The following is a 13698-nucleotide window of genomic DNA, read 5'->3' as shown; positions in this document are numbered from 1 at the left end:
TAGTTTTGAATGAATTACAATGGTGCAATGATTGTTTAAGTGTCCCTAAGGTCTAGGGAGACATCTGCCAACAATGCTGGACTGATTATTGTGGTTCAAAAATATTGACATGCGCTGTAAGGCAGCACTGCCCCACCATGCCTTCCTGCTATAAAATCATAATCCTATTGCACAATACCCTGAGCTCTCTCTCTGTGTCTTCTGAACTCCTATCACTATGACTAACTAACTCCCACAGAGCCTATGATGCAAGAAATCTGCAATATATATTGGGGTTTGGGATGGTGGTCTCTGTCACTACCTAATCTACATTACATAGCGAGGAGCATAATATACTTAATCCAGTGAAGACACAACATACATCTACTGTATACAGAACAACAAAGATTTTCATAATATTCCTATTATGGGCAGCTAATGTACCCCAATGAAATTATAAGTACTATAAGTTTTCTCTTTTTAAATGCATTTACTGAGTAGTTTGCACCCTCACACACGCATGCGTATGACCAAATTATTCACACATGTGTGAAGCAGATCAAGCAGCACCATGAAGTGTAAAGTGGGATAGGCTTACAGTCCACATGAATGAAATTGGGCAGGTACAGAAGATCAGGTGGTGAAATCCCATCCAACACAGCTGCTACAGCTCTGTGATGTCACGCAAGCCTCACAAACCATCATGGAGCGCTGTCTAAGATGGCCACTTGGCTAATTGTTAGGTAAAAACTTGTTGAACAAGGTCACCATCGAACCCTGCAAATAGGCAGTGAAAAATGCTTGAGTGAATTTTGTTGATTATCACTACACTGAACTAGCATGTTTGACAAGTTGTCAGACTGGCAGGAAGATTTTAGGAACTAAAGGGCTTAGTGAAAGGTCGCTTCTTTGGAAAGACCCATCAAGAGCTGTAGAGGAGGCACAGACTGATGTCAAGAAATGGTGACAAGTATAATTGTGGATGGGCACTGACCTGGAGGATTTAGGCAGACTTTTTCTTTTTTGGCTCTTAAAATTGTATATGTTTTTTAATATGCACTGTAGTAATAATTAGTATTTTCACTTTAAATAATTTGCTATTACATAATCAAAAAGACAATAGCTGTGCTATCCATCTAAGACTGACTGAAATCTAAGTAATCAACGTATTTTTTATTTGATACATGAGATACATTTTATTTTTTATTTGATACATGGGTTGTCCATTTGGTCTGGCGGTCCCTTTCTATTGTGGTGGCCTTTTCACGCTTCAGATAGATCCTCCTGTTTTTGCTGCATCCTTTAGGCCTTGCTCATTGAACAGATCACTCTTATAATCTAGGTGTTTTGGAGGGAAAATTCAGCAGAGTTTGCTATTGCATTTTACTGGTTTAGTGACACTTGCCTGGTCATGTTGGGGCTTTGGTTTCACAATGAATGTGCTAATTTTCCTTTATTTTCACTCAGTCATTGCCTACCACTTATCAGTAATTAGCATTATAGCTAAAAACCTCGTGCATGTGGCCTGAATGAGTGCATGAAAGTCACTCCTATGCTGCCATTGCTGGAATAATGAGAATATACTGTACATCTGGAGAAAACCCATTAAAAAGTTTAAATTAAGTAGCGTCGAGATCCTGTGCTGCATAGGTTACACTCACAGGGCTACTTCCTAAAACACTCACTCCCAATTCCTCTAGTCCATGTGTTTTAAACTGCTGCCAAGGTTTTGGGAAGAGAGCAAAAGATACTGAACCAAAGACTTTAAGCAGAATGAAAATAAATGGCTAAAATTGTTGTTATCTATTCAGGAGCTCAGTAGCACAGGGTAACTAAAGCTTAGTAATTAATGTGCATGTTGTAGTGAATGCTGTGGCAGTAGAGACAGACAGACACACACATGTAGAACATTGTAGCTACTGGTCTCCAGACATTTGAGAAGTGCCTCTGTCTGCTATGATATCTTCTGTAATCTTAACTTTTAATCACTAGATGACATAATAACAGCAAATAGAGTTTAGATAATTGTGACTGTGGCTGTTTTGTTTTCATTTCCAATTTCAGTAATGTTAAATTTCGTTTGTTATTAGTTTAGATGTAAAGTCAAAAGGTGGGTGTTTTGTGCAATCTCATCTGTGCTGTACTAGTGGTGTTTTGAATACTGAAATCTGCATCCCTGGGGCTTTTCATTATCTGCTCTCTTAATGGCAATCCTTTTAACGGAGTATGATACACCTCTTACTTCAAATGCATATTTTGCAGTTCATATTTTTACAAGCATAGCTGGCAATTCTTTCAAGCTTACCTCAGCTACTACACTATTGTCATAACACTGAACAAAAGAGAGCACCCACAGTACCTGAGATAACATATTGTTCAAGTTTACGATTCATCAATTGATACCGTTGAATGTCAATGCATAATCTGACACTACAGAAAGGTTTTTCCCTTGAATCAGATTATGTTTGTTTTTAAATGAGCAACATGTTCTCTGAATTTATTTATATGACTAATATTTTTTAGGAAACTTTTCAACTGTAGATGGTTCATCATAGACAGAAGCTTGCTCTCTGTCATACCAGGGTGGTTAGAGAACCTCTGATTTTTGCCGTTCAAAATAAGTGCCCCTACTTTGAGTGCTACCTTCATGAAGCATTGAATGGGTTTAGAAATGTGACTTTCTGTAAGCTGTCTAATTGTTACCTTCTAGGTTTAAGCAAAGTTCACCCATGGTTGTCTCCAGACATATATATTACACATTTGGCTTCAGCAAGACTAGCCAGTTTATAACGCTGGACAACAGAATAGGCTGATAAGACAAATTTTCTTATTTTTAGACCCTTGCTTGGTATTTTGATTATCATTTTTGTTTTTTGTACCATTTATCTACATGTTTTGCCTATTTTTAAAATGTTCTTCCTAACTTTAGCAACCGAGCAGACACACAGATACACAGACACACACACACACACAGGAACTTGTCCTTTAATGAAGGTGGTGTGGAAGCCCGACTACAGACAGACACAGGACACACAGAAGAAATGTAATACTAGGGAGTTACAGTGTAGTGAGTATTAAATTTAATGGGATGTCCTTATTGGCCAGGTTTATTTTAAAATATGAGAATGATGCATAGTGTCACACACTGGGCAAACATCAAAAGTCAATCATTATTATTGTTAAGGCTATAAGCTTTAATGGCTGCTTAAAGTAATAATGGATTATGTACACATTATTAGAACAATGTACAAAATTAGTCCCTTGGCTTGGGAAAAAAATAAAAGACAATAATAGAACAGATAAAGTTTAATGGATAGTTTAATGAGTACAACATCAGTAATGTAAAACAAAAAACAATTATTCTTAATATGCACTAAGCAATACTAAAATACTATTGCCTTCTTTTGAATAAATCTTCAAAATACCATAGCAGAATATATTAAAAGAAAAACATGCATCCTCTTTTCTTTTGCATCAAAAAGCAATTAAGACTATTTTAGTCTAATATTATACCTACGCAACAATAGGGTGCTACTTAAACTGAGACAGGTTGGGAAATGATATTATGTATACTGCCTAAACAATTGTTTTTATTTTAAATAGTTGTTTGTATTCAGGACCCTGCAAAGAATCTGAACTGTTCAGTAAACAGGAAGCAGATAATATTCACAAAAGAACATGACAGTGCTTTATGAAATGAGGCACACTTTGCATAACAAAGGCCACCAACACAAAATATGTTGATTCCATAATTGCATGTATATGTGAAGCTAATGTGCTACATAGTTTAACCTATAATTCTGAACTGAGCTAATGTACATTTTATGTATTTAAATCATTTAAATTTAAGTTGTTAAAGCAAGATAGGTAGTTTGATTTTTGTTTTTCTCATATGTGCCTCAAAGACCACTTGCATTTTGGCAACTGGTTATAGGGCATTCCAAAATTGCTTAGTACTACAATAATGGTAGAGGATCTATCATGTCTAAGCATTTTTCCAAAGTAATGTCTGTGATGAAATTGCGTGATGTAATTTCAATTAAAATTACACAAGATTTTTGAATTTCATTTTGTAAAATGACATAATACCTTCAACACATTAATGAATAACACATCACATGACATTTAAAAGAAGACCATTCTAATAATTGATACTGTTATTTTATTAAACTTTGCCCAATAAAGAATGCAAGAATGAATGATAAACATATAGCAATGAAAATTCTATCAATGCCGAAAACAAATGACTTGTTATTCTCTGGTTACAGTGTTGCTCTGTTTTGTAGGCATTGGCTACATAACCCTGATTTTCAGCCATAAAAGAAAATGTGTTAGCAGCAATCCATGTTTAGAATGTCTGAGTTTGAGGATTAAATCAAACCTTGCTTTTTTTTTTTTTCTTGTGTATGTTATGACCCTTTTCTTTTGTTTTTTTGGCCTTAATTCTAATATTTTGCTTTGAAAAATCATGTACTTATTCCTGAATGTTACAAACACACCTGAAAGAAAAAAAAATAGATTGTGCTGATAATCAGTTTTAGTCCAAGAAAATCCAGTGCTTCAAAGAGATGTAATCCTATATGTAAATAAAACCTTGGGGTAATCTTAGCATTGTGAGTCCAAATCAATATGTGTATTATGACTGAAGATAGAGGACTTGTGCACTTGTAAAGTGATGGATGAAAAATCTGTCAAAGACACCTCATGTGTATTAATCTAAAAAAACAGCTGTCCTCAAGTGTCAGTAAAGACTTAATGTTTATAAAATACATGCAGCAGTGTATGTTTATGTTGTGTACATAGGGGGTCTTGGCTTTAAAAAAAAAACTGGTATGAATTTTGTTTTTGTGAACCATTTATGTTACATTTTAGTGTGGATTTCTTATTGTTATTTATTATTTTGGTTTGTGATGTCATTAGGCACCATGGCCACAGCCATATTGTTTATGGCAATGGCATTGTAACTGCTCTCAAGGCATCGACATTTCTACACATAAAGTAATTACATCCATGTTATATAAGAGAGTGATGCACTATACTTAATATAAAAGCTTTGGATTAAATCTCTTGAAAAACCAACATGGGCTTAATGATTTAGACAGGGAAAGGCTAACTGGTAAGTTTAGGGCTTCTTGCTGTGTCTTCAGTCGATTTGTCTTTGTCTTCTTGGTTATGACAATTGTGTTTCTTTGTGTAAGTATTGTTTTTTCTGCCCCCCACCTGTTCTCTATCCTTAATTTTATCTTCTCTTAAAAAAGATCTCCTCCACTTTATCTGTAACTTTTGCCCATCTGCACACAGTCTTGCAATGTGTTTATGGCAAAAAAAAAATATGTTACAGTATAAGTTGAGTATTAATTTCAATGTTTTGGAGTAAGCTGTGCATAAATGTACAAATCAAAAGACAGCATGATTGTTTCTGATAAATTAACACTTAGATGCGAGTACATGGGTCCATTATTCTTGTATAAGCTCTACCCATCCATTTGCTAATTTATCACTGGAGATTTTGCAGAGTAGATGGTCAAGCCTCTTTGAGGAGCATTTGAATCTTCTCTTACTGGATCAGTTTAGCCCCTAAAGTATCCATTATCTTCTGGGGTCTTGTTGTTTATAGGAATTGCCATATAAGGATCCCAGGATTAGCTCTTGTTTTCTATATCCGCTTTATAACTGCTTAGAGCTGTTTTATTTCATACAGCCTTTTCCTCTTGGGTTTATCTTCCATTTGTTGATTCTTTGGATGATTTTAAATGGCAACTCAGCTAACTGATGTCAATAAGACTCAAAATAGTGTTTAACTACCAGAGCACCAAAGCACATGACAAGCAACCTCCTAATTACTAAAGTGCCCAGACGATAACTGCAATCATCTGCCACTTCTCCAGTAATATACTGAGAAATAAAAGATTCACAACACTAAAAAGCATGCTGTGCAGGTAAAGAAGCACATACTGCACTGCAAAAAGTACAAAATTTCAACTACCTCTATTGCAACAAAACATCTTAAGATGAAGAAAATGTTTTAAACATGCATTTTTGGCATTTAAATTCATTACCTAAACCATTGTGATTCACTGACTGCTGCCTGATGTAAACATTTTCTTAATGTTGTGTGAAACGCACTACTGAAAGAACCCCAGCCTCTATTTGCCAAAAACATACACTGTCTGTAACAGTCTATAAGAAATAGTGGGAGCTTTACTCCACTTCTCAAATCGGCCACTGTGTCAGAAAGAAAGTAATATATATTAAAAAATCTGAATGATGTGTGTTTTACACCATTAATAAGGTAGCACAACTGGGCAGTCAACACATAGCATTACAATTTGCAACTCTTTTCAGGCAATACCAGCATTATATCAACAGTCCTATTAAATTTTGGATGAATCAGGTGACAACAGCCTTATGCGTTTCTTGCAGCCTAAACCCCCCAAAAAATGGCTAAATATGAATCTCAACTGGAATGTCTTGGCATCAACAGAATGCAGTCACTTACAAATCAGCTCAAACACAAATGGAGTCATCTCCCATTATGTTGAAAATAAAACATTTTGATCACTTCCTGGGAAAAAGGCTGCATGGTTTCAAAAACGGACAGCAATTCAACCTCATTATATGTAACCAAGTTTTATTCTCAAATAAACTGGGATTCCCATTAAAGTCCAAAGACATGCTATAAGGTTGTTAGCAGGATCTAATTTGGTCAAATGTAAGGGAGCGTTCTATAGAATGGATTTATGAATGGAATGTAGAATGGATTGGGTTCTATCACGTGCCCATTGTTACTCGGACTTTGAATACAAAATGGATAGATGGACAATGAATAAATAAGGCAAATAAATGTGGTGCTGAATGCTTACTGAACAAAAGTATAAAAGAAAAGAGACAGAGATAAAAATCTGATAATATGGAAGCATGGTAGAATTCAACTCCAAATGTTAACAGGAATTGATAGAAAAGTCTGGAGGGTCAATGAAACAATAAGGTCAGAGATAACTACAGCTATAATTTAACAAAAAATACATGATATATAGCTATAAACAAACAATATATCATCATTGTCATCATTATTGGTGGTTACAGAGAAAATAACAATGCCCACTTGCCAGCAGCAGTACCAAAAGAACACAATGATACCATAGCTATTAATATGGCTATTTTTTCATACTCTGGACTTAAATTGAAACATATACAAACATCTCCAGTACCACTGGTTACTTAGAATAAACATCAGCCTCCTAAATAGCATTCGTTAATGCTATTCGTTAACCACTGTTATAAAAATCAGGACCAGTAGAAAGGATCTTGACCTTGTTGTGCCACAATAATGTCAGGCACAGATTAATGTGAACGAACATAAGAAGCGGTGTAGCTAGACAGGAGCACACACTGATACAGTGCACTGCCACACTCACCACACAACAAACCAACTCAGGATCCATATTAGGACCCGAATGCAGCCATGCAACGGGTGACACCTCAGCACCACACTAGTTCAGATGGAGTGGAACCAGTGTGAGGTTTTTTTACGGTGGCTGGAGTGCCAATTCTGCCATTAACCCCAAAGTTTTTCTTGCAGGTTGGAGGGCCTACAGTCTGGATGCAGATTAACGTCATATCCAGGATGGAGCAATTGCAGGTTAAGGGCCTTGCTCAAGGGCCCAACAGAGCAGAGTCCCATTTGGAATTTATGGGATTCAAACCAGCAACCTTCTGATTGCCAGTGCAGATCCCTAGCTTCAGAGCCACCACTCCGTCCATAGTGTAGCTAGTGCCAAATCAATATTATTGTCCACCTAAATGCAAACTCAAAGAGATAAATCATGGTCAAGAAAACAAATTACTTAGTCAAGAACCGAAAGGAAAAAAAAAAACACAGAGAATCATTTTTGAAATGTTTTGGATTTATCCGCAAATTTGGATAAACAGGAAGTGAACATCACTAATTTTATACTTTTAATGCAGTGATGTCATGCACAGTACACGTCTAGTAGAATTGCCTTCACAACCCTTTGACAACCACACACATTTCTAACTTCACTGAATATTCCAAACATGAAATAAACTTAATTCATACGTTCATTATAGCATATAAAAGGGAGATAAACTCAAAAAGACCTTGTACAAAACATAGAACATTTCAAATAAGTAACCAGATCATGATGTTTGGGCATATTTAGGGTTGCCTATACTCTCCATGCAGCATGTCCATTCTTCTTACACTTTCTTGTGCTGTTTATTCACCTTTTTAAATTGGACTTACTTTCTATATGCTTTTAAAGTGTTACATTTATGTAGGTAATAAAAAAGCAATATATATATTAAAGATGCGGGGTATATAATGACACATTTTGTCATTATGATATACCTGTTAAATTCTATTTTAGGTTTAGATAGGACTGAGAGAGACTAACACATTCTGCTACACAGTGTCCATGAATTTATGCCATTAGATTTTGTCATTCAACCAATTAATTTTATTTTTTAATTAAAGAAAAGACTGATGGAGAAACACAGTTGGAATCACAGAAACCTAAAAAGTGAACACGTCAGCTGACTTTAAGAATGATGATGCAGTGATGCAACAATGTGTTGCACCATTAGGACAAATATTATATAGTGCACAGACATAAATTTATTTATTATTATTTTCATATTTAAAGATGTAATCTGTCTTTAGCAATGTTAGTATGATAAATACTGTACTTCATACATTAATGTGGTATGTCTTGCAGCACAGTATTGATAGAATAGTACAAGAAGTGGAAAGAAAAAGTGAGAATTAAATTACTAACTAGTAATTAGTCTTCAGGGTAACAGTAGTTTTTTTGCAAAATAATGCTTTAGTCTATTTACCTTATCATGCGTAACACAGAAAAAAATTCCTTATATACACCCTATAACTGAAGAACTAATAAAAGTAAATGGCCTATTATTATTGCTATTTTCATTTTTTTCCCAAGACATTAGCAGATAGTTTCAAAGAATGCAATGTAATCCTGATTTGGAATGGTATTTTAACCACTTTTTGCTTTTGCTCTGGTATAAGGATGTATACCTTTAGGGTAAATGCACTTTAAATAAGCAAAAAGGCTTTGTTGAGCAAGTTGAACACTTTACTATCTTTTTATTTCATCTAGATCACTGACAACAAAATTGCCAGCAGCATTTTTTTTTCCCTTACAAAACTTTAAGAATGACAAGTGGTACTTTTTATATAGACATGACAACAGATGATACTATAGAGATGTACATCAGAATGGAAAGGGCAGCTATTTACGAAGAGAAAAACACCTAAAGAGATCGTAATTACCATTATTTAAACAGCTGCAAATAACAATGGGATTATATTGCAGCTGATACTGTCAATGAGAAGCTCACTTAATGTTTCACATGCAAATTCTTTTGTATTAAAAAGTCTAGAAGCAAACTGATACCTTAGACACGTACATGAATAGAGCAATCTTGCTTTTCAAAAGTGTGCTTAAGCACACAATGCAAGCAAAATAGTAGCCTTGTGGCATTTCTGATATTTGATAAAATGACTACTTTGTATTACAGACACTTCACTTTGTGCTGTTTCTTTAGCAGTGTTCAGAAAAAACAAACAAATATTTACACATTTAATTTCTTTTATCTTTGCCACTAATATGTGAACAATAGTAACAAATGCTGATTATTGTGTTTTCTAAAAAGACCTAATGATGACTAATTAATCAGCCTTATTTTTTCACATTATCTACATTTAACACAATAGAATAAATGTAATCGATCGCTAATATATAAATTACCACCTCATATGAAAAAATATTTTAACACTCTTCATTGTAAAAATCACCCTACGTGCAATGCATTTTACATTTTTATATTTAATGCACATGCATATTGTAATAAAACCTTTTGTCTTGCAAAAACTTAATTTTGAAATTAAAATCTCAGTGTATTATAATAGTATATTTCTGAGTAGTATGATGTTTTTACCTGACTGTACTTGTGTGTGTTATTCAATTTATATTCATACTGTGGATTTATTGTTACATTTCATGTCTGGGTGGAATTTGTAATACTGTCTGTGAAATCAGTATGTACGTAATTACATTAAGTTTTCATATCCCTCATTAATTTAATTAAAAATAAGATGCACTGAGAGTGATACAGTAGTTACCGCCTCAAGGATCCAGCATGCTACACACAAGTCTTGTGCCCATTCATTATCTGTGTGGAGCTTGCACATTCTTACTGTGGTTACATGCATTTTTCTCCCTCTTGCACAAAAATATGTCAGTTAGGTTAACTAACAATTCCAAATTGACTGTATTTGGGTGTGTGGGCCCTTTGATTTAATGGCACAACATTGAGGGCTTGTTTCTACCTTATGCTTGATGCCTTCAGGACCGATCCTGCCCCATCCAACACCACCATCACCATGAATTGAATTAAGCCACATAAGAATGGTATGTTAGATAGACACATACACGCTTCTTGTAATCCTTTATTTGGATAAATGGGATCAGAATACAAATAGATTGATAAATTGCTAATAAATTAATTCATGAAATAAATAAATAAAAGTATAAGAGAGTCACATGCATTTTATCGAATTCCAGCCTTTGGAAAATTTAAGAAGTATTTTTTCAAAAGATTGTAAAAGTAATGACTAAACTGACTATTACATTTATATTTTCATACCACGATTCACAATTCATACAATTCATTTCAGTTGATAATATGCCCCTCATTGGGACATTGTGTATTTAGAATCAGTGGGAAATTGTGCTTTTTACCACTTCAAGAGTGTTCTCCCAGATAAGGGAGATTTCGCACTGTACTCAGTTCACTTTTCATTTACAACAAGCACTCAGACATGGCAGTTATTGGATGTAACAGGAAATTATATTGGACGTGTCCAGTCAATTACAAAATTGGTAATCAATGGTTTTTAATAATCAATTACATTTGACCATACAGATAAGCTTCTATTTAGCTCTCTCTGTAATAATATGATTTTTAAAGATGGACTGACAACAAAAAGAAAAACTGTATGACCATTTTGCTCTAAGTCAGTGGCACTGGTAAGCACTGTAATTACTGTCATAGACACACAAAAGCACTGTACTTACTGAGGGAAATGTCAATTTGCCTTTGAGTGTCACAGCCTAAGTGCTAACTTTTCTGATGCTGAACAAGGGAAAGGGTTGGCCAGCAGCTCCCTCTAGTGGGTACGTGAAGATTTGCAAATAAGAGATGATCTTCTACACAAAGAAATGGAGTGTATTTTATACTGACATTTCTGTAAAGTAATTGTTGCCTGACTTCTAAATTAACTGGAAACAGTTTACCACGCTTTTGAAAATTAACAATAAGTTATATACCACATACTACAGCGGTAGTAACATAAATCTGTTATTGATTATATAATTTTGACTAAATAATACAGTATAAGTGCAGTATGTATGGTTCATAAGTCATTACATTTAAGGTACAAGTAGAACAGTATATTTTTTAAAACAAATACAAAATGTGTACAGGCACACACATCAATAGAAAGACTGAGGTATGGTTAGTTTCAAGAATGCTTTCACTGTTTATTGTTTTTGAAAGTTTTTTTCACTCTTTAAAAAGCCTTTTTCCTTCTACTTTATTGAATGGTGTTATAAAACAAACATGTATTCAAAATTAAAATAGAGAAAAAATTAACAAAATGGAAATTATTACTGTATGATTAAACATTAATGAGTCTCAAAGAAATGCAGTCCTTTAGTCTTTAGAGGACAGAGACCTCCAGGACCTCTTTGTCATGTAGCAAATGCTCACGTCAAGAAAAGCATAACCTGGTTTTGAGCTGCGCACAGCTGCAGGGTTTTAAATTCAGGTAGGTGTAAAAGTGATCATAGCACTGACTAGACTAATCAGGCTCATATTAGTTATTATATCCAAAGGGATATGGGAATAGATAACTTAAGTTGTTCTTCTATTCAGTTCATTTCTGCAAATCTTAAATTATAATGAAAATCAACGGCAGGTTTAATGGAAATGTACAAACAAATTAAACAACTAAAATTAATTGATACATTCTGATTAGATGATGACATTCTGATAAAGAAAACAAGTAAACAGCACAGTGTTTGGACACTTAGTTTAACTAAATATTTTTAAATGGAGTAAATATTTTATTGTATGGTACATATTTGTATGCTCAAAAGTGCAACATTTTTCAGTGATTGTCATGTCATATCTTACATTTGGAATATGCTAACTCTGTCTTGAACACCTTTAAACAGTCAAGTTTCCACCATTGTTAAATCTATCTATCTATCTATCTATCTATCTATCTATCTATCTATCTATCTATCTATCTCACATAACAGAATATATCTCTGAATAAGAATATCAAGGATAGTTTGTCCTTCATATCTGTATGTTTGATGGACGTTATTTTTTCTTTCTTTTTTCATTTGAAGTACTAGATAGATAGATAGATAGATAGATAGATAGATAGATAGATAGATAGATAGATAGATAGATACTTTATTAATCCCAAGGAAATTCACTAAAAATAGCTCTGTGGGATTTATAGAGCAAAAGTTTGCAGATATGGCAGAACACATTGTGGTAGAGGTATGCATCCGAGAGATGATTGTTTATATAATTCTTTGGCAAATGATAATATACCGTTAAAAAGAAAAAGAGTTATTATAAAAGTACTTATAATGTTATTGTAAAATAGACATGGTACTGAAGACTGCTTTGTAAATAAAAATTATATTAACCTCCCTCATAATGACCATAAATGTCAATTTATTTATGTACTTGATAGCATCTGAATCATTTTTAAGCTCCTCAGCAATTTTCACCTTTTTAAGTACTCTCATTCCATTACCCTTGTTTTGAAATATACAATCTGTCCAAGCTGTAAATTATTATTTTCTTTATCTTTTATCCAGATATTAGTTATGATTATAATTCACACAGTAAATAGCCTGTCATGTTAAACGAACTTCATGTATAACAAAATGAAAAGTCACATTGTAAAAACAAACATCTTATTATGTTGTTTCTAAATGGAAGTGCGTTACATGACATAGGTCTCTATCCAGATATTGATTTATCCTGTGGCTACAACATTAACAGTGCTGGAGAGCCATTGAACTTTAAAGCAAATGGTCTTTCTCAGCTCAGCTTCTTTAGCACTGGATCAATACATCACAGCTGAGACCAGCGCTGGCACTCGTAATGGTCCTATCTTTACTAATGTGTTTCCTGTTAGTTGTAGTTATCTTAGCATTGTGGTGACTTTATTGAGTAAAGACTTAAAACAAAACAAAACAAAAAAAAAGGAAATAAAACCATGCAGAAAGCAATGGTAATTGCTTCATTAGAATTACCATGGTTTTTATACTAGAAGATCTAACTGTCTCGTATAGCAAGCATTATATGAAGTGCATGTATATAGATAGATATATAGATAGATAGATAGATAGATAGATAGATAGATAGATAGATAGATAACATGAAGGAAAGAATTGCAACTTTAAAGTATTTGTTTGGTTTTTTATGTTTTAGTATTAATGCTACTACAGTATGGTCTTAAGAGTGTATTATCATTTATACAATGCAAACATAGATAATGTTGATGGAAATACTATAAAAGAAAATGAATGTTAATTAATACAAATTGAGGTAAACAAAAGCTGATAAATGACAATAATAAAATGC

This window comes from Polypterus senegalus, chromosome 7 (genome assembly GCF_016835505.1).
Source record: "Polypterus senegalus isolate Bchr_013 chromosome 7, ASM1683550v1, whole genome shotgun sequence".
NCBI classification, from domain to species: Eukaryota; Metazoa; Chordata; class Cladistia; order Polypteriformes; family Polypteridae; genus Polypterus; species Polypterus senegalus.
The sequence above is the reverse complement of the archived record's forward strand: the minus strand, read 5'-3'. Positions refer to the sequence as shown.